The sequence below is a fragment of the Pseudophryne corroboree genome, chromosome 8 (genome assembly GCF_028390025.1).
Source record: "Pseudophryne corroboree isolate aPseCor3 chromosome 8, aPseCor3.hap2, whole genome shotgun sequence".
Classification (NCBI taxonomy): Eukaryota; Metazoa; Chordata; class Amphibia; order Anura; family Myobatrachidae; genus Pseudophryne; species Pseudophryne corroboree.
Window position 1 is genome coordinate 484,833,041 of NC_086451.1, and position 27,805 is coordinate 484,860,845.

The 27,805-nt window shown below is 50.9% G+C and overlaps 1 protein-coding gene across 4 annotated transcripts in view; it reads left to right on the forward strand.

Annotated features, from left to right (window-relative positions):
• Window positions 1-27,805, forward strand: part of LOC134949667 (syntaxin-3-like) — a 100,434-nt gene that overhangs the window by 68,147 nt on the left and 4,482 nt on the right. The window contains exon 1 of one of the 4 annotated variants that reach the window (XM_063938410.1): window positions 17,467-17,516. The exons of the other annotated variants lie outside the window; for them this stretch is intronic. The gene's annotated coding sequence lies outside the window, so the exon portion shown is untranslated. Of the gene's footprint in view, window positions 1-17,466; window positions 17,517-27,805 lie in introns of those variants that run through there. 4 annotated transcript variants of the gene reach the window in all.

The window sequence follows — 27,805 nt, forward strand, 5'->3', positions numbered from 1 at the left end:
GGAGTGGGTCCGGGGGTGCCGTGGGTAGGGGAGGGGTGGTTGCGGGGGTGCCGTGTGTGGGGGAGGGGCTGGTGCTGTGGTGCCTCAGGTGAGGGAGGGTTGGGTGCGTGGGTGCCACATGTGGTGGGTGGGGGAATGGGGGAGGGTATTGAGGGGTATGGTGTGTGCAGGGGAGGGGGTGGAGTGGGGTAGGAAGGTGTGCGGCAGGTATCGAGATAGCTTGGATGGGGGATGGCCTTGTGAGGTGGGTGTTGCCGAGGCAGGTGCATTGTCGTGATGGGTCTCAAAATAAACATCTGGATGTGTAGGATTTGAAAGGGGTTGGGTGCTTTGAGGTGGAGGTGTGTCTCCGTGTGACTGTTGCCGTCTGATTGAGGTAGTGCCTGCTAGCGGGTGGAGCATGTGGTGGATGGGTGGTTGCAAAAGGGGCGTATGGATGGAGATGTTGTTTTAGAGGTGCTGTTGCAAATGGAGTCTGTAGATGCTATGAGTGGTGGAGGGTTGGCTGTTGGTGGGATGGAAATGATGTTGGGGGTAGGTATGTGCTGTGTGTGGGGGAGGAAGGGGTGTGGGGGTTGTGGGTTCAAAGGGGGGGGGCAGTGTATGTCAGAGGGGGGTCCTAGGTGCTACTGGCGGGTCAGTTTGTGTTGTTTTAGGGTCAGTGGTGGAGGTAGTGATAGGTTTAGGGGGGTTGGTGCTGGTTTGTGGAGGGTGGTGAAGGTAGTGTGGTTGGTGGAGAGGTGGTTGCGAAGGGTGAGTGGGGTGGGTGTCACCGAGATGCAGTGGGTGGTAAATGACCGGGTAGCGGACAAGACCGTGGATGGGGTGGATGACTGTATATGCTACCGGCCTAGAGTTGAGGGATGGGCGAGGGGCGCGAAGGTGGTGTGGTTGGGGGAGTTGTGGGTGCGTGGGCCAGGGTGATGTGGTAAGGTGTCCGAAGGAGCCATGGGTGGTGGAGGGCCACATGGGGTGGGTGGATGGATGGGGGAGGGTATTGGCAGGTGTGGTGTGTGGAGGGGAGGGGGGGGGTAGAGTGGGGTAGGTGGATGGGGAAGGTTGTGTTGAGGTGGAGGGGTGGTGTATTGTGGAAGGTGGGTGTCTGGTATGGGGATAGATTGGTTGTGGTATGGGCTTGTGAGGTGCAGTGGGTGTTGCACATGTGCATGGGTTGTGGTGGTAGGTCCCAAAAGTCAATTGTGTGTGGTTTTAATTTGAAGGGGGGAGGGTGAAGTGAGGTGGTGGTGTGTATCCGTGCCGTTGTTTCCCGCTGATGTAGGTAGTGATTGCTAGGGGGGATGGGTGGTTGCCGAAGGGGCCTGTGGATGGGTGTGTGTTTATAGAGGTGCTGTTGCAAATGGGGTGTGTACATGCTGTGAGGGGTGGAGTGTTGGCTGTGTGGGGGGGGGGGGGATGGAAATGGTGTAGGGGGAAGGGAGGTGCTGTGTGTGAGTGTGGACTGTGTGGTGGAGAGGTGGGGTCAGAGTGGGTGCAGCTAGGGTTATTTCCTGGATTCTCCAGGATTTGGTGGCAACCCTCCAGGAGGCTTTTCCCTTCACCCGGATTCCTCGATTCTCCAGGAATAAGGGGACCCTGGGAGCACCAGCACTGCTCCTTGGCAGCCGAGGAACTCAGTGAACTACAGTGACTGTCTCGCGAGATGATGACATCAAATCTCGTGAGACTGTGTTCAGCCCAGACTGAGCCGAAGCTGCCGTGACTCTGCCATCGGCGGCTCTTCTTCAGCGTTCCCCGGGCTGCGCCTGCGGACCACAGACTGAGCCGAAGCTGCCATGACGCTGCCATCTGCAGCTCTTCCTCAGCGTTTCCCTGGGCTGCGCCTGTGGACCGCAGACTGTGCCGAAGCTGCCGTGACGCTGCCATCGGCGGCTCTTCTTCAGCGTTTCCCGGGCTGCGCCTGCGGACCACAGACTGAGCCGAAGCTGCCGTGATGCTGCCATCGGCGGCTCTTCCTCAGTGTTTCCCTGGGCTGCGCCTGCGGACCACAGACTGAGCCGAAGCTGCCGTGACGCTGCCATCGGCAGCTGTTCCTCAGCGTTCCCCCGGGCTGCGGCGGTGAAGTAACGCCGGCCCGGCTCATGTGAGAAGAGCAGCGAGAGCTGACAGGCGTGTCACACATATATCTAGGTTATATCTCCTATATAATAGCCCAGATCTGTGACTTTGTGCTTCATTTGCTAACGCTGGGCGGAGTCAAAACACTGGGCGGAGTTAGTCAAATGAGTCACAGATCTGGGCAAATCTATCTCCTATATAATAGCCCAGATCTGTGACTTTGTGCTTCATTTGCTAACGCTGGGCGGAGTCAATACACTGGGCGGAGTTAGTCAAATGAGTCACAGATCTGGGCAAATCTATAGGAGACTTGGAGCAGATGGTATGGGCATGGCACAGGCAGGGGTGCACACCTCCCAACTTTCTTCAGGCAGACAGGGGTGCATACCTCCCAACTTTCTTCAGGCAGGAGGGACACACGCACAGCAAAAATGGGGCGTGGCCAACGGGAAAGGGGCGTGGCTTCGCGGGTAGGACCCGCAATCGCGAGCCACGCCCCTGTTTTCGTCAGTGAGGGGGCATGCCCAGCGCTCTGTGAGCTGCTGGCATGCCCCCAGCGGCGGATTATGAGTCCGGGGGCCCAGGGCACTTGAGACAGGAACCCTATCTCATTGCTGTGCCTGCTGTGGGTTTGGGGGCGTGACCTAATTGGGCCCTTGTGGCCACGCCCCCTTATGCAAATTCCGCTCTTTTTTTTAGGGGGGGGGATTTTGGCCCCTCAGCTAGGGGTAAATCCAGAGGGGGTGGTTGCTCCCCCCTACACACCCGCACAGGCAGAAGAAAGCAGGGAGGCTGCTGCCTCCCTGCAACACCACAGACCTGCCAACACGCAGCAGCGTGTGCTGACTGTAACACAATGCTGCTGCTGTTACTGGCAGGACGGGGAGCTTCAGAGCTGGGACAGGTCCTTGTGAAGGGTGGGATGTTTCCGCAGTGTGTGCCTGGCGCCGGGGGTGTGAATGTGGGTGGCGGTGCGCGTGTTCCCGGAGTTGCGGGCTGGCTGTCAGGCGGGCAGCATAGTGGTGTGGCCGGAGTGGAGCGTGGTGCGAGGTGAGGTGGGAGGGAGCTGTGTATGTCCTGCGCTGGAGATTGGTGAGTGTGGTGCTCTGTGTTCCATCTCGCTGCACCTGCTCGTCAGCGGCTGCCGCCCTGCGCGACCCCCCACTAGCTGGATGCAGTAGGGGGTGATTTGGGGGGTGCATAAGGGAGGGCTCCCCAGCGTGTATCCCCAGTGTGGGGTGTGGGTGTAAGGGGGCCAGGAAGTTGTGTAGCCGGGAGAGGTGCGGCGGGCGTCCTGCTGGTGCAAGCAAGTCTCCTCCGTATAGCCTGTGTTCCCCTCCCTGCTGCTGCTGGCTGAAGCTGTGTGTGGTGGTACTGGCAGCCATGGCCACCCCCCTATACTGTACTTACTGTCTGGGGGCATCTTTTACCTGACTCTGGCGCTGGCCCAGGGCATGGTGTGTCTTCCTGCAGATGCTGCTGACTCCGCCCAGCTCTGTGACTCCGCCCAGCGTTAGACACACAGGCACAGAGTCACAGATCTGGGCTATTATATAGGAGATTATCAGTGTCTTATATAGCAGCATATTCCGTTGCACTTTACAATTAGAACAACAGTTAGAGAACAAGACTGGGTAATAACAGACAGACATAGAGGTAGGAGGGCCCTGCTCACAGCTTACACTCTATAGGGAATAGGCATTGATACACAAGGATAGATGCTACCTATATTGCATAATGGTCACCAGATTGCTAGGTTCTTAGTGGGTTGTATGATATGATCACCCAGCAAAGTTGGAAGACAGAATATGTGATATTGGATAGCTGTATGCTCCGCTCATTGGCGTTTCTATAATGGGTGCAGTGTGTGTGGGCCCCTCCTCTCCCGTAGCCGTCGCGCCGCTGTATCCCGACTCACAAGCTGTGCTCTATAGTCAGTGTATAGGATCACATTACTGTATGCTGCGCTGTACTCTGCTGTACTGGCCTCTGCTGTGTCCAGACTCACAAGCTGTGCTCTATAGTCAGTGTATAGGGACACACTGCTGTATGCTGTACTGGCCTCTGCTGTGTCCAGACTCACAAGCTGTGCTCTATAGTCAGTGTATAGGGACACACTGCTGTATGCTGTGCTGTACTCTGATGTATTGGTGGTGCTGCGTCCAGACTCACAAGCTCTGCTCTATAGTCAGTGTATAGGATCACACTGCTGTATGCTGTACTGGCCTCTGCTGTGTCCAGACTCACAAGCTGTGCTCTATAGTCAGTGTATAGGGACACACTGCTGTATGCTGTGCTGTACTCTGCTGTACTGGCCTCTGCTGTGTCCAGACTCACAAGCTGTGCTCTATAGTCAGTGTATAGGGACACACTGCTGTATGCTGCATTGTACTCTGCTGTACTTGCCTCTGCTGCGTCCAGACTCACAAGCTGTGCTCTATAGTCAGTGTATAGGGACACACTGCTGTATGCTGTACTGGCCTCTGCTGTGTCCAGACTCACAATCTGTGCTTTATAGTCAGTGTATAGGGACACACTGCTGTATGCTGTGCTGTACTCTGCTGTACTGGCTGTGCTGTGTCCAGACTCAAAAGCTGTGCTTTATAGTCAGTGTATAGGGACACACTGCTGTATGCTGTGCTGCACTCTGCTGTATGCTGCGCTGTGTCGAGACTCACAAGCTGTGCTCTATAGTCAGTGTATAGGGACACACTGCTGTATGCTGTGCTGTACTCTGCTGTATTGGCTGTGCTGTGTCCAGACTCACAAGCTGTGCTCTATAGTCAGTGTATAGGGACACACTGCTGTATGCTGTGCTGTACTCTGCTGTATTGGCTGTGCTGTGTCCAGACTCACAAGCTGTGCTCTATAGTCAGTGTATAGGGACACACTGCTGTATGCTGTGCTGTGCTCTGCTGTATTGGCTGTGCTGTGTCCAGACTCACAAGCTGTGCTCTATAGTCAGTGCATAGGGACACACTGCTGTACGCTGCGCTGTACTCTGCTGTATTGGCTGTGCTGTGTCCAGACTCACAAGCTGTGCTCTATAGTCAGTGTATAGGGACACACTGCTGTATGCTGTGCTGTACTCTGCTGTATTGGCTGTGCTGTTTCCAGACTTACAAGCTGTGCTTTATAGTCAGTGTATAGGGACACACTGCTGTATGCTGTGCTGTACTCTGCTGTATTGGCTGTGCTGTGTCCAGACTCACAAGCTGTGCTCTATAGTCAGTGTATAGGGACACACTGCTGTATGCTGTGCTGTACTCTGCTGTATTGGCTGTGCTGTGTCCAGACTCACAAGCTGTGCTCTATAGTCAGTGTATAGGGACACACTGCTGTATGCTGTGCTGTACTCTGCTGTATTGGCTGTGCTGTATCCAGATTCACAAGCTGTGCTCTATAGTCAGTGTATAGGGACACACTGCTTTATGCTGTGCTGTACTCTGCTGTATTGGCTGTGCTGTGTCCAGACTCACAAGCTGTGCTTTATAGTCAGTGTATAGGGACACACTGCTGTATGCTGTGCTGTACTCTGCTGTATTGGCTGTGCTGTGTCCAGACTCACAAGCTATGCTACATGGTCAGTGTATAGGGTCACGCTGCTGTATGCTGTGCTGTACTCTGCTGTATTGGCTGTGCTGTGTCCAGACTCACAAGCTGTGCTCTATAGTCAGTGTATAGAGACACACTGCTGTATGCTGTGCTGTACTCTGCTGTATTGGCTGTGCTGTATCCAGACTCACAAGCTGTGCTCTATAGTCAGTGTATAGGGACACACTGCTGTATGCTGTGCTGTACTCTGCTGTATTGGCTGTGCTGTGTCCAGACTCACAAGCTGTGCTCTATAGTCAGTGTATAGGGACACACTGCTGTATGCTGTGCTGTGCTCTGCTGTATTGGCTGTGCTGTGTCCAGACTCACAAGCTGTGCTCTATAGTCAGTGTATAGGGACACACTGCTGTATGCTGTGCTGTACTCTGCTGTATTGGCTGTGCTGTGTCTAGACTCACAAGCTGTGCTCTATAGTCAGTGTATAGGGACACACTGCTGTATGCTGTGCTGTACTCTGCTGTATTGGCTGTGCTGTATCCAGATTCACAAGCTGTGCTCTATAGTCAGTGTATAGGGACACACTGCTTTATGCTGTGCTGTACTCTGCTGCATTGGCTGTGCTGTGTCCAGACTCACAAGCTGTGCTTTATAGTCAGTGTATAGGGACACACTGCTGTATGCTGTGCTGTACTCTGCTGTATTGGCTGTGCTGTGTCCAGACTCACAAGCTATGCTACATGGTCAGTGTATAGGGTCACGCTGCTGTATGCTGTGCTGTACTCTGCTGTATTGGCTGTGCTGTGTCCAGACTCACAAGCTGTGCTCTATAGTCAGTGTATAGAGACACACTGCTGTATGCTGTGCTGTACTCTGCTGTATTGGCTGTGCTGTATCCAGACTCACAAGCTGTGCTCTATAGTCAGTGTATAGGGACACACTGCTGTATGCTGTGCTGTACTCTGCTGTATTGGCTGTGCTGTGTCCAGACTCACAAGCTATGCTACATGGTCAGTGTATAGGGTCACGCTGCTGTATGCTGTGCTGTACTCTGCTGTATTGGCTGTGCTGTGTCCAGACTCACAAGCTGTGCTCTATAGTCAGTGTATAGGGACACACTGCTGTATGCTCTGCTGTACTCTGCTGTATTGGCTGTGCTGTGTCCAAACTCACAAGCTATGCTACATGGTCAGTGTATAGGGACACACTGCTGTATGCTGTGCTGTACTCTGCTGTATTGGCTGTGCTGTATCCAGACTCACAAGCTGTGCTCTATAGTCAGTGTATAGGGACAGACTGCTGTATGCTGTGCTGTACTCCGCTGTATTGGCTGTGCTGTGTCCAGACGCACAAGCTATGCTACATGGTCAGTGTATAGGGTCACGCTGCTGTATGCTGTGCTGTACTCTGCTGTATTGGCTGTGCTGTGTCCAGACTCACAAGCTGTGCTCTATAGTCAGTGTATAGGGACACACTGCTGTATGCTGTGCTGTACTCTGCTGTATTGGCTGTGCTGTGTCCAGACTCACAAGCTGTGCTCTATAGTCAGTGTATAGGGACACACTGCTGTATGCTGTGCTGTACTCTGCTGTATTGGCTGTGCTGTATCCAGACTCACAAGCTGTGCTCTATAGTCAGTGTATAGGGACACACTGCTGTATGCTGTGCTGTACTCTGCTGTATTGGCTGTGCTGTATCCAGACTCACAAGCTGTGCTCTATAGTCAGTGTATAGGGACACACTGCTTTATGCTGTGCTGTACTCTGCTGTATTGGCTGTGCTGTGTCCAGACTCACAAGCTGTGCTTTATAGTCAGTGTATAGGGACACACTGCTGTATGCTGTGCTGTACTCTGCTGTATTGGCTGTGCTGTGTCCAGACTCACAAGCTATGCTACATGGTCAGTGTATAGGGTCACGCTGCTGTATGCTTTGCTGTACTCTGCTGTATTGGCTGTGCTGTGTCCAGACTCACAAGCTGTGCTCTATAGTCAGTGTATAGAGACACACTGCTGTATGCTGTGCTGTACTCTGCTGTATTGGCTGTGCTGTATCCAGACTCACAAGCTGTGCTCTATAGTCAGTGTATAGGGACACACTGCTGTATGCTGTGCTGTACTCTGCTGTATTGGCTGTGCTGTGTCCAGACTCACAAGCTATGCTACATGGTCAGTGAATAGCGTCACGCTGCTGTATGCTGTGCTGTACTCTGCTGTATTGGCTGTGCTGTGTCCAGACTCACAAGCTGTGCTCTATAGTCAGTGTATAGGGACACACTGCTGTATGCTCTGCTGTACTCTGCTGTATTGGCTGTGCTGTGTCCAAACTCACAAGCTATGCTACATGGTCAGTGTATAGGGTCATGCTGCTGTATGCTGTGCTGTACTCTGCTGTATTGGCTGTGCTGTGTCCAGACTCACAAGCTGTGCTCTATAGTCAGTGTATAGGGACACACTGCTGTATGCTGTGCTGTACTCTGCTGTATTGGCTGTGCTGTATCCAGACTCACAAGCTGTGCTCTATAGTCAGTGTATAGGGACACACTGCTGTATGCTGTGCTGTACTCTGCTGTATTGGCTGTGCTGTGTCCAGACTCACAAGCTATGCTACATGGTCAGTGTATAGGGTCACGCTGCTGTATGCTGTGCTGTACTCTGCTGTATTGGCTGTGCTGTGTCCAGACTCACAAGCTGTGCTCTATAGTCAGTGTATAGGGACACACTGCTGTATGCTGTGCTGTACTCTGCTGTATTGGCTGTGCTGTGTCCAGACTCACAAGCTGTGCTCTATAGTCAGTGTATAGGGACACACTGCTGTATGCTGTGCTGTACTCTGCTGTATTGGCTGTGCTGTATCCAGACTCACAAGCTGTGCTCTATAGTCAGTGTATAGGGACACACTGCTGTATGCTGTGCTGTACTCTGCTGTATTGGCTTTGCTGTGTCCAGACTCACAAGCTGTGCTCTATAGTCAGTGTATAGGGACACACTGCTGTATGCTGTGCTGTACTCTGCTGTATTGGCTGTGCTGTGTCTAGACTCACAAGCTGTGCTCTATAGTCAGTGTATAGGGACACACTGCTGTATGCTGTGCTGTACTCTGCTGTATTGGCTGTGCTGTGTCCAGACTCACAAGCTCTGCTCTATAGTCAGTGTATAGGGACACACTGCTGTATGCTGTGCTGTACTCTGCTGTATTGGCTGTGCTGTGTCCAGACTCACAAGCTGTGCTCTATAGTCAGTGTATAGGGACACACTGCTGTATGCTGTGCTGTACTCTGCTGTACTGGCCTCTGCTGTGTCCAGACTCACAAGCTGTGCTCTATAGTCAGTGTATAGGGACACACTGCTGTATGCTGTGCTGTACTCTGCTGTATTGGCTGTGCTGTATCCAGATTCACAAGCTGTGCTCTATAGTCAGTGTATAGGGACACACTGCTTTATGCTGTGCTGTACTCTGCTGTATTGGCTGTGCTGTGTCCAGACTCACAAGCTGTGCTTTATAGTCAGTGTATAGGGACACACTGCTGTATGCTGTGCTGTACTCTGCTGTATTGGCTGTGCTGTGTCCAGACTCACAAGCTATGCTACATGGTCAGTGTATAGGGTCACGCTGCTGTATGCTGTGCTGTACTCTGCTGTATTGGCTGTGCTGTGTCCAGACTCACAAGCTGTGCTCTATAGTCAGTGTATAGAGACACACTGCTGTATGCTGTGCTGTACTCTGCTGTATTGGCTGTGCTGTATCCAGACTCACAAGCTGTGCTCTATAGTCAGTGTATAGGGACACACTGCTGTATGCTGTGCTGTACTCTGCTGTATTGGCTGTGCTGTGTCCAGACTCACAAGCTGTGCTCTATAGTCAGTGTATAGGGACACACTGCTGTATGCTGTGCTGTGCTCTGCTGTATTGGCTGTGCTGTGTCCAGACTCACAAGCTGTGCTCTATAGTCAGTGTATAGGGACACACTGCTGTATGCTGTGCTGTACTCTGCTGTATTGGCTGTGCTGTGTCTAGACTCACAAGCTGTGCTCTATAGTCAGTGTATAGGGACACACTGCTGTATGCTGTGCTGTACTCTGCTGTATTGGCTGTGCTGTATCCAGATTCACAAGCTGTGCTCTATAGTCAGTGTATAGGGACACACTGCTTTATGCTGTGCTGTACTCTGCTGCATTGGCTGTGCTGTGTCCAGACTCACAAGCTGTGCTTTATAGTCAGTGTATAGGGACACACTGCTGTATGCTGTGCTGTACTCTGCTGTATTGGCTGTGCTGTGTCCAGACTCACAAGCTATGCTACATGGTCAGTGTATAGGGTCACGCTGCTGTATGCTGTGCTGTACTCTGCTGTATTGGCTGTGCTGTGTCCAGACTCACAAGCTGTGCTCTATAGTCAGTGTATAGAGACACACTGCTGTATGCTGTGCTGTACTCTGCTGTATTGGCTGTGCTGTATCCAGACTCACAAGCTGTGCTCTATAGTCAGTGTATAGGGACACACTGCTGTATGCTGTGCTGTACTCTGCTGTATTGGCTGTGCTGTGTCCAGACTCACAAGCTATGCTACATGGTCAGTGTATAGGGTCACGCTGCTGTATGCTGTGCTGTACTCTGCTGTATTGGCTGTGCTGTGTCCAGACTCACAAGCTGTGCTCTATAGTCAGTGTATAGGGACACACTGCTGTATGCTCTGCTGTACTCTGCTGTATTGGCTGTGCTGTGTCCAAACTCACAAGCTATGCTACATGGTCAGTGTATAGGGTCACGCTGCTGTATGCTGTGCCGTGTTCTGCTGTATTGGCTGTGCTGTGTCCAGACTCACAAGCTGTGCTCTATAGTCAGTGTATAGGGACACACTGCTGTATGCTGTGCTGTACTCTGCTGTATTGGCTGTGCTGTATCCAGACTCACAAGCTGTGCTCTATAGTCAGTGTATAGGGACAGACTGCTGTATGCTGTGCTGTACTCTGCTGTATTGGCTGTGCTGTGTCCAGACGCACAAGCTATGCTACATGGTCAGTGTATAGGGTCACGCTGCTGTATGCTGTTCTGTACTCTGCTGTATTGGCTGTGCTGTGTCAAGACTCACAAGCTGTGCTCTATAGTCAGTGTATAGGGACACACTGCTTTATGCTGTGCTGTACTCTGCTGTATTGGCTGTGCTGTGTCCAGACTCACAAGCTGTGCTTTATAGTCAGTGTATAGGGACACACTGCTGTATGCTGTGCTGTACTCTGCTGTATTGGCTGTGCTGTGTCCAGACTCACAAGCTATGCTACATGGTCAGTGTATAGGGTCACGCTGCTTTATGCTTTGCTGTACTCTGCTGTATTGGCTGTGCTGTGTCCAGACTCACAAGCTGTGCTCTATAGTCAGTGTATAGAGACACACTGCTGTATGCTGTGCTGTACTCTGCTGTATTGGCTGTGCTGTATCCAGACTCACAAGCTGTGCTCTATAGTCAGTGTATAGGGACACACTGCTGTATGCTGTGCTGTACTCTGCTGTATTGGCTGTGCTGTGTCCAGACTCACAAGCTATGCTACATGGTCAGTGTATAGCGTCACGCTGCTGTATGCTGTGCTGTACTCTGCTGTATTGGCTGTGCTGTGTCCAGACTCACAAGCTGTGCTCTATAGTCAGTGTATAGGGACACACTGCTGTATGCTCTGCTGTACTCTGCTGTATTGGCTGTGCTGTGTCCAAACTCACAAGCTATGCTACATGGTCAGTGTATAGGGTCATGCTGCTGTATGCTGTGCTGTACTCTGCTGTATTGGCTGTGCTGTGTCCAGACTCACAAGCTGTGCTCTATAGTCAGTGTATAGGGACACACTGCTGTATGCTGTGCTGTACTCTGCTGTATTGGCTGTGCTGTATCCAGACTCACAAGCTGTGCTCTATAGTCAGTGTATAGGGACACACTGCTGTATGCTGTGCTGTACTCTGCTGTATTGGCTGTGCTGTGTCCAGACTCACAAGCTATGCTACATGGTCAGTGTATAGGGTCACGCTGCTGTATGCTGTGCTGTACTCTGCTGTATTGGCTGTGCTGTGTCCAGACTCACAAGCTGTGCTCTATAGTCAGTGTATAGGGACACACTGCTGTATGCTGTGCTGTACTCTGCTGTATTGGCTGTGCTGTGTCCAGACTCACAAGCTGTGCTCTATAGTCAGTGTATAGGGACACACTGCTGTATGCTGTGCTGTACTCTGCTGTATTGGCTGTGCTGTATCCAGACTCACAAGCTGTGCTCTATAGTCAGTGTATAGGGACACACTGCTGTATGCTGTGCTGTACTCTGCTGTATTGGCTTTGCTGTGTCCAGACTCACAAGCTGTGCTCTATAGTCAGTGTATAGGGACACACTGCTGTATGCTGTGCTGTACTCTGCTGTATTGGCTGTGCTGTGTCCAGACTCACAAGCTGTGCTCTATAGTCAGTGTATAGGGACACACTGCTGTATGCTGTGCTGTACTCTGCTGTATTGGCTGTGCTGTGTCCAGACTCACAAGCTCTGCTCTATAGTCAGTGTATAGGGACTCACTGCTGTATGCTGTGCTGTACTCTGCTGTATTGGCTGTGCTGTGTCCAGACTCACAAGCTGTGCTCTATAGTCAGTGTATAGGGACACACTGCTGTATGCTGTGCTGTACTCTGCTGTATTGGCTGTGCTGTGTCCAGACTCACAAGCTGTGCTTTATAGTCAGTGTATAGGGACACACTGCTGTATGCTGTGCTGTACTCTGCTGTACTGGCCTCTGCTGTGCCCAGACTCACAAGCTCTGCTCTATAGTCAGTGTATAGGGACACACTGCTGTATGCTGTGCTGTACTCTGCTGTATTGGCTGTGCTGTGTCCAGACTCACAAGCTGTGCTCTATAGTCAGTGTATAGGGACACACTGCTGTATGCTGTGCTGTACTCTGCTGTATTGGCTGTGCTGTGTCCAGACTCACAAGCTGTGCTCTATAGTCAGTGTATAGGGACACACTGCTGTATGCTGTGCTGTACTCTGCTGTATTGGCTGTGCTGTGTCCAGACTCACAAGCTCTGCTCTATAGTCAGTGTATAGGGACTCACTGCTGTATGCTGTGCTGTACTCTGCTGTATTGGCTGTGCTGTGTCCAGACTCCCAAGCTGTGCTCTATAGTCAGTGTATAGGGACACACTGCTGTATGCTGTGCTGTACTCTGCTGTATTGGCTGTGCTGTGTCCAGACTCACAAGCTATGCTACATGGTCAGTGTATAGGGTCACGCTGCTGTATGCTGTGCTGTACTCTGCTGTATTGGCTGTGCTGTGTCCAGACTCACAAGCTGTGCTCTATAGTCAGTGTATAGGGACACACTGCTGTATGCTGTGCTGTACTCTGCTGTATTGGCTGTGCTGTGTCCAGACTCACAAGCTGTGCTTTATAGTCAGTGTATAGGGACACACTGCTGTATGCTGCATTGTACTCTGCTGTACTGGCCTCTGCTGTGTCCAGACTCACAAGCTGTGCTCTATAGTCAGTGTATAGGGACACGCTGCTGTATGCTGTGCTGTACTCTGCTGTATGCTGTGCTGTACTCTGCTGTATGCTGTGCTGTAACTGTAACCCTAACACTTATAGGCCCCACACTCTGGGCGATAATACTCAAAGATATGAACGATCTCGTTCATTAATGAACGAGATACCGTTCATATCTTTGAGTGTGGATGCACCAGCGACGAATGATGCGCGGCCCCGTGCTCGTTCATCGCTGGTGCCCCGTCGCCTTTGCATGCAGGCCAATATGGACGATCTCGTCCATATTTGCCTGCACTTCTATGGAGCCGGGTGACGGGGGAAGTGAAGAAACTACACTCCCCCCGTCACTGCCCCCCCCCCCTGCCGCCGGGTCGCCTTGGCGGCGGATCACTCAATGTGTAGGGCCCTTTATACTCTAACCGATTGGATGGCCCATATGGTACTTACCTGGCATCAACTTCTGTGTATGTGTGTGCGTATATTATATATATTTATAGTGTGGGTCAAAAAAAAAAAAAAAAAAAAAAATATATATATATATGACCTTGCACTATAGACAACCCACACTATATGCTACCTACACTGTATCCGACCCACACTGTTAACTGCAATGTATCCAAACTACACTGTATTCCACACTGTATCCAACGCACACTGTAACCAACCTGCATTGTATCCAACCTGAACTGTATCCCGCACTGTATCTGACCTGCACTGTATCCCGCACTGTATCTGACCTGCACTGTATCCCGCATTGTATCCGACCTGCACTGTATCCCGCACTGTATCCGACCTGCACTGTATCCCGCACTGTATCTGACCTGCACTGTATCCCGCACTGTATCCGACCTGCACTGTATCCCGCACTGTATCTGACCTGCACTGTATCCCGCACTGTATCCGACCTGCACTGTATCCCGCACTGTATCCGACCTGCACTGTATCCCGCACTGTATCTGACCTGCACTGTATCCCGCATTGTATCCGACCTGCACTGTATCCCGCACTGTATCCGACCTGCACTGTATCCCGCACTGTATCTGACCTGCACTGTATCCCGCACTGTATCCGACCTGCACTGTATCCCGCACTGTATCTGACCTGCACTGTATCCCGCACTGTATCCGACCTGCACTGTATCCCGCACTGTATCCGACCTTGCACTGTAGCCATTGCACACTGTTTCCAACCTACACTGTAACCTGCACTATATCCAACCTGCCCTGTATCCACCTGCACTGTATCTGACCCACACTGTATCCGACCTGCCCTGTATCCACCTGCACTGTATCCAGTGGCGGATCCAGGGGGGGGACACACTCGGGCCCGTGCCCCCCCCTGTCATTTGTGGCCTCCGCCCCCCCCATCCCCCCCCCGGCGCCGCACAGGGAGATGACAGGCGCCCGCTGAGATTGTGTTACCAGCGGGTGCCTGTCTCCCTGCACAGCGGCAGCTGGAGGCAGGAGCTCAGTACTGAGCTCCGGCTTCCGGCGCTGTCACTGTACGGCGTGCGCTATGGGAGAGACGTCAGTCATGACGTCTCTCTCATAGTGCTGAGGAGCAGACGCCAAGAGCAGGACTGCAGCGGTCTGGAAGCGGGAACGGGGCTCAGTAAGTATGAAGTTTTCTCTTCCTCAGTGCAGCGGGGGCATCTACTGGGGGCAAACTACGGGGGGACATTACTACTGGGGGGGCATCAACAAGGGGCATTACTACTGGGGGGGGGATTACTACTGGGGCCAGCTACTGGGGGACATTTTTACTGGGGGCATTATTACTGGGGGGCATCTACTGGGGGCATCACTACTGGGGGGTCATCTATTGGGGGCAAACTCCTAGGGGGCATTACTACTGGGGGCAAACTACTGGAGGACATTATTACTGGGGGGCATCTACTGGGGGCAAACTACTGGGGGACATTATTACTGGGGGCCAACTACAAAGGGGCTAACTACTGGGGGCAAACTACAGGAGGGCATTACTACTGGCGGCGTAACTACAGGGGCATTACTACTTGGGGGCTAAACTACAGGGGGCCCAAACTACTGGGGGCATAACTACAGGGGCCAAATTACTGGGGGATAACTACAGGGGCCAAACTACTGGGGGCATTACTACTGGGGGCTAACTACAAGGGGGGCATAACTACAGGGGCTAAACTGCAATGGGGCAAACTACAGGGGGGCATTGCTACTGGTGGCTAAACTACAAGCAGGCAAACTACTGGGGGCATTACCACTGGGAGGCTAAACTAAAGGGGCGGGGGTAAACTACTGGGGTCATAACTGCAGGGGCATTACCACTGGGGGTATAACTACTAGGGCGCTAAATGACTGGGGGCATTACTACAGGCAACATTACTACTGGGGGCAATACGGGCATTGCATAAGGGGCACCACTACTATGGGGTCTATATAATGGGCACTACCAGTACAGTGGACATTGCATAATGAGCGCTACAACTGTGGGCATTGTATAAGAAGCGCCACCTCACATGCACCGAAGCCGCACGCAAATGTACTTGCCCCTTCCATCGTGCCCCCCCTATCATTTTCTACTGGATCCGCCTTTGAGTGTATCTGAACCACACAATAACCTGCATTGTATCTGACCCACACTGTATCCGACCTTTACTGTAACCCCCAGTGTGTCTGACCTGCACTATATCCAGCCAGCACTGTAACCTGGTCAATATTTAATTGTGTGTCCCAGAGTATCCTGCACTGTACCACGCAGATGCGGAATGCTGGTTTTTGTGATTGGGGAGATTATGCTTTACATGGGCACAGGGTGCCAGACGACAGTGACTCAGGGACCCCAGGAGGGAGGTACAGACGACACTGAGAATAGGCATGTGCTGGGGGCATGTGCTGGGGGCATGTGCACTTGTGTAGAGGGCAACAAAAAAAGCCCAAATTCTGTCATTTTAGCTATTTCTATGATTTTTAAAAAAAAATCCAGATCCAAAACTAAAATCTGCAAGAGCGTTTCGGCAAAACCACTCCAGATCCAAAACACGAAGGAGAAATAGATCCAAAACCCAAAACCCAAAACCCAAGATTTGGCCCGGCGCTCACCCCATGTCACCTTTCAAACACAGCCTGTATCGTGACAGTTAGCAGCTGATTGGCTGGTACTTTATCTCCGTGAAATGTATCACTCTTCAAGGCTTAGTACATCTCCCCTTATGAATTAGAACCTAAACCAGCAAAATTGGTTCGGCGCATATTTCTAGTTAATACGTTTGCTGACGGTTTTGACGTTAGTAAATGTGCGGCTTTGATCAGTTTACAAAACCAACAGACGATCGGACGAACACCCAAAACCGACGGACGGCTAGTAAATTTAACCCCAAGTGTAAAATTTTTTTGACCAACGCTGTTTAACCCTCGCACAACTACACGTACTTTATCGCCTATTTTCATGCCCAAATCCTTTTTGTCCGTCAAGGCAATATTCTAATTAAACTGGTGTAAGGGGCGCGATGTTTCCTTTCTACAAGGTCAGCGCAGTGATCTAACTTTATCCAGTCGTTTTAATATAACATGTTCTGAATAAGAAGGTAACGTCAGCCTGGTTTGTGTGCACATTGGGGGTCATTCCGAGTTGTTCGCTCGCAAGCTGCTTTTAGCAGCTTTGCACACGCTAAGCCGCCGCCTACTGGGAGTGAATCTTAGCTTCTCAAAATTGCGAACGAAAGATTAGCAAAATAGCGAATAAACACCTCTTAGCAGTTTGTGAGTAGCTCGAGACTTACTCCTACACTGCGATCAGTTCAGTCAGTTTCGTTCCTGGTTTGACGTCACAAACACACCCAGCGTTCGCCCAGACACTCCTCCGTTTCTCCAGCCACTCCCGCGTTTTTCCCAGAAACGGTAGCGTTTTTTCGCACACACCCATAAAACGGCCAGTTTCCGCCCAGAAACACCCACTTCCTATCAATCACATTACGATCACCAGAACGAAGAAAAAACCTTGTAATGCCGTGAGTAAAATACCTAACTGCATAGCAAATTTACTTGGTGCAGTCGCACTGCGGACATTGCGCATGCGCATTAGCGACTAATCGCTCCATTGCGAGAAAAAAATACAGAGCGAACAACTCGGAATGACCCCCATTGTGTGGTAAAGATTATTCCGGTCCCTTACATGCAATGCATAAAGCCCTGCAAAGTTTGAGGTGAGGCAGTCAGAGCGAGGTGTAATCCCAGACAGTGCCTCAGTGCAGGTGTTCCAGGCACAATGGAGCCTCTATTCCAGCCTCCAGGTCTCCACCTCTCCCTGGCTCCTTGTGACATCAGAGCCGATCCCCTGATCCCAGCAGTGAGACACAGAGCCCTGGGACAGCGAGAGAGCGGCCACATCCAGCCAGCAGGTAATCACTCTCGGCACAAAACAAGGTGCTCCCTCCCCAAAAACTGGTCTGACTCCCAAAACAGCTCAATTCTCTTTCTGACTTTTACTATTTGTGGTGTGACGATTCCCGGTGCAGCAGTAACAATCCTCTTATTACTGACAGCTACAACTGTGTAGTTATGTTATTTAGCTCTTTACTGACATGTTTTATAATAGACTATGTTTCATTTACATATGTGTGATACAGTATCTATGTGAGCCCCACGGCTCTGTATAGTCACCGTCACACAGGTCAGATAACATCGGGTTTTAAAGCAACTTTAAGGGGGGTATCTGATCGTGGCTAATGTTATCGCACCTATTTCCCCCAAAATCGGGTTATTGATCCTGTTTGTCGCACCTATCTTATTACAAATCAGCAATAACGGCAATCGCGCGATAATTCTAGCCGGCAAAAGCATAGCAAAAAGTGAGGAAATCTGCCTGTACCCCCCAAAATGCCAGACTAATATAGGAAAACACTATAGAAGTCTAGTAATGGCCATAATATAACTAATTGGTGTCACTAAATCGGGTCAAATGGCTGCTATATGCATTTTTTTTTTAAGTGCTGAAAAATTATAGAAAGCAATTTTTCCCAGCAAAATAAGTGCTCTCATTAAATTTTGGGTACATATAAATGGGTATAAGTATATATATTTGGGTCATTTTAGGGGACTTTAATTTACTCCCACCTGCAAGCCTAAAAACACTTGTCCCACTCATAAAGCACCCCAATACACCTGCCCCATACCTTGTACCCCAATTTCCATCAGCATTTTTTGACCCCAAAAATCACATGTCATTATTGGCTAATTAAAAATAATGATAAAGTGCCTAATTAGTCATTCAGAGGGTGTCCCAGGAGTTCTGACCCATATACTGACATTTTTACCTTAAAATAGGGATTTTGCACTACTTATCCCCTGCTTAGAGATGGTGAAGAGAAATCTGCGATCATTTATTGCAAAACCATGATATCACAGCTAATAGGATACCCCCAAAGGGTTCTGCTTAAATATATAATGATAATAATAATAATAATAATAATAATAATAGTATTTATTTATATGATGCTCTTTCTATATAGATATTTCACATGTGGCCCTACAGTTGGGGGCCCTGCGCTGTAAGGGTGCGCGCTGCCTGTAGAGGTGCCTGTACCTCCCTGGTCTCCAGCGCTGGAAGTCACCGCATGTCGCGTGTTTATGTCTGATCACGTTTCATGGCTCATAGCTCCTGCAAGGATGTTTTTGTAACTTTTTTTGTTATTTGTTTTTGTTGTGTGGTTCTAACACACGTGTGTGTCGTGTAGGTTTGTGCCAGCTGGGGCACGGGGAGGCATATCTAACATGTAGCGCTGTGGTACCTGTACGCCGCAATGTCTGTTCTGTTATCGCCATCTCAGGGTGACATCAAAAATAAAACTGATTTAGAAGCGACTGGTTTTGTGAGCGAGGAATTCATTTAATGTTTAAGGTTTTTTATTTTTTTTATTTTTCTTGTTTTTAATTTTTTGTCTATTTTGAATGATTCTGGGGTATAAGTTTCACTGCGCACGTGCGAGCCGACGATCCATGCTAAAAAAGGAGGATGCGTAATTCAGTCAGTTATCATCACTGAGGAAATATATTTGAATTTCCTGGTGATTTCGCCATTAGTATGGAAGTCCTGTGTCTTCTTCTCAGGGATTGCTGGGGCTCTTCAGGCAATGAGGGGATGTTCCTGTGGGAGAGATTGGGGTCCTAGATGTTATGGAGGGGTCAGGACACAATTCCTCCTTGTGTGTTCATATCACAATACAACACATGGCAGCCCCCACCCTCATATAACAGAGGGCTCTGCAGATGGGACCCCCCAACATTTGCTACTAGGTGGTATACAGGGACGTGGCTGGAAGTGATCGCAGACAGATACAACTGGGAGCAGCGTGATTGGCCATTGCCACACATACACCCCAGTGATTGCCCAGATATTGCTCCATGCCAGTCTGATTGCCCAGATATTGCTCCATGCCAGTCTGATTGCCCAGATATTGCTCCATGCCAGTCTGATTGCCCAGATATTGCTCCATGCCAGTCTGATTGTCCAGATATTGCTCCATCCCAATCTGATTGTCCAGATATTGCTCCATCCCAGTCTGATTGCCCAGATATTGCTCCATGCCAGTCTGATTGCCCAGATATTGCTCCATCCCAGTCTGATTGCCCAGATATTGCTCCATGCCAGTCTGATTGCCCAGTTACTGCTCCATCCCAGTCTGAAAACCCAGATATTGCTCCATCCCAGTCTGATTGTCCAGATATTGCTCCATCCCAGTCTGATTGTCCAGATATTGCTCCATCCCAGTCTGATTGTCCAGATATTGCTCCATCCCAGTCTGATTGCCCAGATATTGCTCCATCCCAGTCTGATTGTCCAGTTACTGCTCCATCCCAGTCTGAAAACCCAGATATTGCTCCATCCTGGTCTGATTGTCCAGATATTGATCCATCCCAGTCTGATTGCCCAGATATTGCTCCATCCCAGTCTGAAAACCCAGATATTGCTCCATCCCGGTCTGATTGCCCAGTTACTGCTCCATCCCAGTCTGATTGCCCAGATATTGCTCCATCCCAGTCTGAAAACCCAGATATTGCTCCATCCCAGTCTGATTGTCCAGATATTGCTCCATCCCAGTCTGATTGTCCAGATATTGCTCCATCCCGGTCTGATTGTCCAGATACAGCTCCATGCTGGTCTGATTGCCCAGATATTGCTCCATCCGAGTCTGATTGTCCAGATATTGCTCCATCCCAGTCTGATTGTCCAGATATTGCTCCATGCCAGTCTGATTGTCCAGATACAGCTCCATGCTGGTCTGATTGCCCAGATATTGCTCCATCCCAGTCTGATTGTCCAGATATTGCTCCATCCCAGTTTGATTGTCCAGATATTGCTCCATCCCAGTCTGATTGCCCAGATATTGCTCCATCCCAGTCTGATTGCCCAGTTACTGCTCCATCCCAGTCTGAAAACCCAGATATTGCTCCATCCCAGTCTAATTGCCCAGATATTGCTCCATCCCAGTCTGAAAACCCAGATATTGCTCCATCCCAGTCTGATTGTCCAGTTACTGCTCCATCCCAGTCTGATTGCCCAGATATTGCTCCATCCCAGTCTGATTGTCCAGATATTGCTCCATCCCAGTCTGATTGCCCAGATATTGCTCCATCCCAGTCTGATTGTCCAGTTACTGCTCCATCCCAGTCTGATTGCCCAGATACTGCTCCATCCCAGTCTGATTGCCCAGATATTGCTCCATCCCAGTCTGATTGCCCAGATATTGCTCCATCCCAGTCTGATTGCCCAGTTACTGCTCCATCCCAGTTTGATTGTCCAGATATTGCTCCATCCCAGTCTGATTGCCCAGATATTGCTCCATCCCAGTCTGATTGCCCAGATATTGCTCCATCCCAGTCTGATTGTCCAGTTACTGCTCCATCCCAGTCTGATTGCCCAGATATTGCTCCATCCCAGTCTGATTGTCCAGATATTGCTCCATCCCAGTCTGATTGCCCAGATATTGCTCCATCCCAGTCTGATTGTCCAGTTACTGCTCCATCCCAGTCTGATTGCCAAGATATTGCTCCATCCCAGTCTGATTGCCCAGATATTGCTCCATCCCAGTCTGATTGTCCAGTTACTGCTCCATCCCAGTCTGATTGCCAAGATATTGCTCCATCCCGGTCTGATTGCCCAGATATTGCTCCATCCCAGTCTGATTGCCCAGATATTGCTCCATCCCAGTCTGATTGTCCAGTTACTGCTCCATCCCAGTCTGATTGCCAAGATATTGCTCCATCCCGGTCTGATTGCCCAGATATTGCTCCATCCCAGTCTGATTGTCCAGATATTGCTCCATCCCAGTCTGAAAACCCAGATATTGCTCCATCCCGGTCTGATTGCCCAGTTACTGTTCCATCCCAGTCTGATTGCCCAGATATTGCTCCATCCCAGTCTGATTGCCCAGATATTGCTCCATCCCAGTCTGAAAACCCAGATATTGCTCCATCCCAGTCTGAAAACCCAGATATTGCTCCATCCCAGTCTGATTGTCCAGTTACTGCTCCATCCCAGTCTGATTGCCCAGATATTGCTCCATCCCAGTCTGATTGTCCAGATATTGCTCCATCCCAGTCTGATTGCCCAGATATTGCTCCATCCCAGTCTGATTGCCCAGTTACTGCTCCATCCCAGTTTGATTGTCCAGATATTGCTCCATCCCAGTCTGATTGCCCAGATATTGCTCCATCCCAGTCTGAAAACCCAGATATTGCTCCATCCCAGTCTGATTGCCCAGATATTGCTCCATCCCAGTCTGATTGCCCAGTTACTGCTCCATCCCAGTTTGAAAACCCAGATATTGCTCCATCCCAGTCTGATTGTCCAGATATTGCTCCATCCTAGTCTGATTGTCCAGATATTGCTCCATCCCAGTCTAATTGTCCAGATATTGCTCCATCCCAGTCTGATTGTCCAGATATTGCTCCATCCCAGTCTGATTGCCCAGTTACTGCTCCATCCCAGTCTGAAAACCCAGATATTGCTCCATCCCAGTCTGATTGCCCAGTTACTGCTCCATCCCAGTCTGATTGCCCAGATATTGCTCCATCCCAGTCTGATTGCCCAGATATTGCTCCATCCCAGTCTGAAAACCCAGATACTGCTCCATCCCGGTCTGATTGCCCAGTTACTGCTCCATCCCAGTCTGATTGCCCAGATATTGCTCCATCCCAGTCTGAAAACCCAGATACTGCTCCATCCCAGTCTGATTGTCCAGATATTGCTCCATCCCAGTCTGATTGTCCAGATATTGCTCCATCCCGGTCTGATTGTCCAGATACAGCTCCATGCTGGTTTGATTGTCCAGATATTGCTCCATCCCAGTCTGATTGCCCAGATATTGCTCCATCCCAGTCTGATTGCCCAGTTACTGCTCCATCCCAGTCTGAAAACCCAGATATTGCTCCATCCCAGTCTGATTGTCCAGTTACTGCTCCATCCCAGTCTGATTGCCCAGATATTGCTCCATCCCAGTCTGATTGTCCAGATATTGCTCCATCCCAGTCTGATTGCCCAGATATTGCTCCATCCCAGTCTGATTGCCCAGATATTGCTCCATCCCAGTCTGATTGCCCAGATATTGCTCCATCCCAGTCTGAAAACCCAGATATTGCTCCATCCCGGTCTGATTGCCCAGTTACTGCTCCATCCCAGTCTGATTGCCCAGATATTGCTCCATCCCAGTCTGAAAACCCAGATATTGCTCCATCCCAGTCTGATTGTCCAGATATTGCTCCATCCCAGTCTGATTGTCCAGATATTGCTCCATCCCGGTCTGATTGCCCAGATATTGCTCCATCCCAGTCTGATTGCCCAGATATTGCTCCATCCCAGTCTGATTGCCCAGATATTGCTCCATCCCAGTCTGATTGCACAGATATTGCTCCATCCCAATCTGATTTCCCAGATATTGCTCCATCCTGGTCTGATTGCCCAGATATTGCTCCATCCCGGTCTAATTGCCCAGTTACTGCTCCATCCCAGTTTGAAAACCCAGATATTGCTCCATGTCAGTCTGATTGCCCAGATAATGCTCCATCCCAGTCTAATTGCCCAGATATTGCTCCATCCCAATCTGATTACCCAGATATTGCTCCATCCCAATCTGATTTCCCAGATATTGCTCCATCCCGGTCTGATTGCCCAGATATTGCTCCATCCCAATCTGATTGCCCAGATTTTGCTCCATCCCAATCTGATTGCCCAGATATTGCTCCATCCCAATCTGATTGCCCAGATATTGCTCCACGACAGTCTGATTGCCCAGATATTGCTCCATCCCGGTCTGATTGCCCAGATATTGCTCCATCTCGGTCTAATTACCCAGATATTGCTCCATCCCAATCTGATTGCCCAGATATTGCTCCATCCCAGTCTGATTGCCCAGTTACTGCTCCATCCCAGTCTGATTGCCCAGTTACTGCTCCATCCCAGTCTGAAAACCCAGATATTGCTCCATGCCAGTCTGATTGCCCAGATATTGCTCCATCCCAGTCTGATTGCCCAGATATTGCTCCATCCCAGTCTGATTGCCCAGTTACTGCTCCATCCCAGTCTGAAAACCCAGATATTGCTCCATCCCAGTCTGATTGTCCAGATATTGCTCCATCCCAGTCTGATTGTCCAGATATTGCTCCATCCCAGTCTGATTGCCCAGATATTGCTCCATCCCAGTCTGATTACCCAGTTACTGCTCCATCCCAGTCTGAAAACCCAGATATTGCTCCATCCCGGTCTGATTGCCCAGTTACTGCTCCATCCCAGTCTGATTGCCCAGATATTGCTCCATCCCAGTCTGATTGTCCAGATATTGCTCCATCCCAGTCTGATTGTCCAGATATTGCTCCATCCCGGTCTGATTGCCCAGATATTGCTCCATCCCAGTCTGATTGCACAGATATTGCTCCATCCCAATCTGATTTCCCAGATATTGCTCCATCCTGGTCTGATTGCCCAGATATTGCTCCATCCCGGTCTAATTGCCCAGATACTGCTCCATCCCAGTCTGAAAACCCAGATATTGCTCCATGTCAGTCTGATTGCCCAGATAATGCTCCATCCCAGTCTAATTGCCCAGATATTGCTCCATCCCAATCTGATTACCCAGATATTGCTCCATCCCAATCTGATTTCCCAGATATTGCTCCATCCCAATCTGATTACCCAGATATTGCTCCATCCCAATCTGATTTCCCAGATATTGCTCCATCCTGGTCTGATTGCCCATATATTACTCCATCCCAATCTGATTGCCCAGACATCGATCCATCCCAATCTGATTGCACAGATATTGCTCCATTCCGGTCTGATTGCCCAGATATTGCTCCATCCCGGTCTGATTGCCCAGATAATGCTCCATCCCAGTCTAATTGCCCAGATATTGCTCCATCCCAATCTGATTACACAGATATTGATCCATCCTAATCTGATTTCCCAGATATTGCTCCATCTCGGTCTGATTGCCCAGATATTACTCCATACCGGTCTGATTGTCCAGATATTACTCCATACCGGTCTGATTGTCCAGATATTGCTCCATCCCGGTCTGATTACCCAGATATTGCTCCATCCCAATCTGATTGCCCAGATTTTGCTCCATCCCAATCTGATTGCCCAGATATTGCTTCATGACAGTCTGATTGCCCAGATATTGCTCCATCCCAGTATGATTGCCCAGATATTGCTCCATCCTGGTCTGATTGCCCAGATATTGCTCCATCTCGGTCTAATTACCCAGATATTGCTTCATCCCAATCTGATTGCCCAGATATTGCTCCATGCCAGATAGATTGTCCAGATAGTGCTCAATCCCGGTCTGATTGCCCAGATATTGCTCCATCCTGGTCTGATTGCCCATATATTACTCCATCCCGGTCTAATTGCACAGATATTGCTCCATCCCAATCTGATTGCCCAGACATCGCTCCATCCCAATCTGATTGCACAGATATTGCTCCATCCCGGTCTGATTGCCCAGATATTGCTCCATCCCGGTCTGATTGCCCAGATATTGCTCCATCCCAATCTGATTGCTCAGACATCGCTCCATCCCAATCTGATTGCACAGATATTGCTCCATCCCGGTCTGATTGCCCAGATATTGCTCCATCCCGGTCTGACTGCCCAGATGGGATATATCAAGATGCCGGCTGTCAGGATCCCGGCACCCCTCAGAATCTCGATGACGGAGGTCCACATGAGCCAGGATACCGATGCCGGAATCCCGAGAGCCAGCACCCTGACTGTAAGTATAGCTGCAAGGTTAGGTTTAGGACCGGGTGAGGGGGGGTTAGATTTAGCCATCAGGCAGGGAGTGGGTTAGGCTTAGGGGGGGAAGCTAATTTAGGGTTATGCTGCAGGGGGAGAGCGGGTTAGGGTTAGGCTTCGGGGAGGACGGGTTAGGTAAGGCACCCCCGGGGGAGTTTAAGGTAAGGCTGCGGGGTAGGGAGGGTTAGGATTAGGCACCACCGGGGGATGGTTAGGGTTAGGAACCACCGTGGGGTGGTTAGGGTTAGGCACTAAGGTGGGAGGTTAGGGTTAAGCTACAGGTAGGGAGGGTTAGGGGTGGGGAGAGGGTAGAACTCCCTTTACTCACCCCTGTTGGTGTTTTTAACTTCGGGATCCCAGCGTCTGTATTTTGAGTGCCTGGGATCCCATGCACCGGTGTAATATACTGAATCCGTCCAGATATTGCTCCATCCCAGTCTGTATGTGTATGCCGGGTTTGGCTTCTAGTCACCATTATCTCTGAGCACTTACACCTGCCCTATACTAATGGCAAACAGGCGTGCATCCGCTAATACCCAGATCTGGGTAGCCTGCATTGGTAAGAAGGCGCTCACAGTGCGCCACACTATCACTGTGCCCCACACATCCACAGTGCGCCCACACTCTCACAGTGCCCCACACATCCGCAGTGCCCCCACACTCTCACAGTGCCCCACACATCCGCAGTGCCCCCACACTCTCACAGTGCCCCACATGCTCACAGTGCCCCCACACTCTCACAGTGCCCCCACACTCTCACAGTGCCCCACATGCTCACAGAGCCCCCACATGCTCACAGTGCCCCCACACTCTCACAGTGCCTCCACATGCTCACAGTGCCTCCACACTCTCACAGTGCCTCCACACTCTCACAGTGCCCCACATGCTCACAGAGCCCCCACATGCTCACAGTGCCCCCACACGCTCACAGTGCCCCCACACTCTCTCAGTGCCCCACACGCTCACAGTGCCCCCACACGCTCACAGTGCCCCACATGCTCACAGTGCCCCACATGCTCACAGTGCCCCACATGCTCACAGTACCTCCACACTCTCACAGTACCCCACATGCTCACAGAGCCCCCACACGCTCACAGTACCCCACATGCTCACAGTACCCCACATGCTCACAGTGCCCCCACATGCTCACAGTGCCCCACATGCTCACAGTGCCCCCACACGCTCACAGTACCCCATGTGCTCACAGTGCCCCCACATGCTCACAGTGCCCCCACATGCTCACAGTGCCCCACATGCTCACAGTGCCCCCACACGCTCACAGTGCCCCACATGCTCACAGTACCTCCACACTCTCACAGTACCCCACATGCTCACAGAGCCCCCACACTCTCACAGTACCCCACATGCTCACAGTGCCCCCACACTCTCACAGTACCCCATGTGCTCACAGTGCCCCCACATGCTCACAGTGCCCCACATGCTCACAGTGCCCCACACATCCACAGTGCCCAACACATCCACAGTGCCTAATGCACCCATAGTGGTACACATGCTCACAGTGCCCCCACACTCTCACAGTGCCCCACATGCTCACAGTGCCCCAAATGCTCACAGTGCCCCCACACTCTCACAGTGCCCCACACGCTCACAGTGCCCCACATGCTCCCAGTGCCCCACACGCTCACAGTGCCCCACACTCTCACAGTGCCCCACACGCTCACAGTGCCCCACATGCTCACAGTGCCCCCACACTCTCACATTGCCCCACATGCTCACAGTGCGCCACACTATCACGGTGCCCCACACATCCACAGTGCCTCATGCACCCATAGTGCTACACATGCTCACAGTGCCCCCCACACTCTCACAGTGCCCCATGTGCTCACAGAGCCCCCACATGCTCACAGTGCCCCATGTGCTCACAGAGCCCCCACATGCTCACAGTGCCCTCACACTCTCACAGAGCCCCCACATGCTCACAGTGCCCCATGTGCTCACAGAGCCCCCACACTCTCACAGTGCCCCCACACTCTCACAGTGCCCTCACACTCTCACAGAGCCCCCACATGCTCAGTGCCCCCACACTCTCACAGAGCCCCCACATGCTCACAGTGCCCCACACTCTCACATTGCCCCACATGCTCACAGTGCCCCAACACTCTCACATTGCCCCCACACGCTCACAGTGCCCCACACTCTCACATTGCCCCCACACGCTCACAGTGCCCCACACGCTCACAGTGCTCCACACTCTCACATTGCCCCACATGCTCACAGTGCCCCACACTCTCACATTGCCCCACATGCTCACAGTGCGCCACACTATCACGGTGCCCCACACATCCACAGTGCCTCATGCACCCATAGTGCTACACATGCTCACAGTGCCCCCCATGTGCTCACAGAGCCCCCACATGCTCACAGTGCCCCATGTGC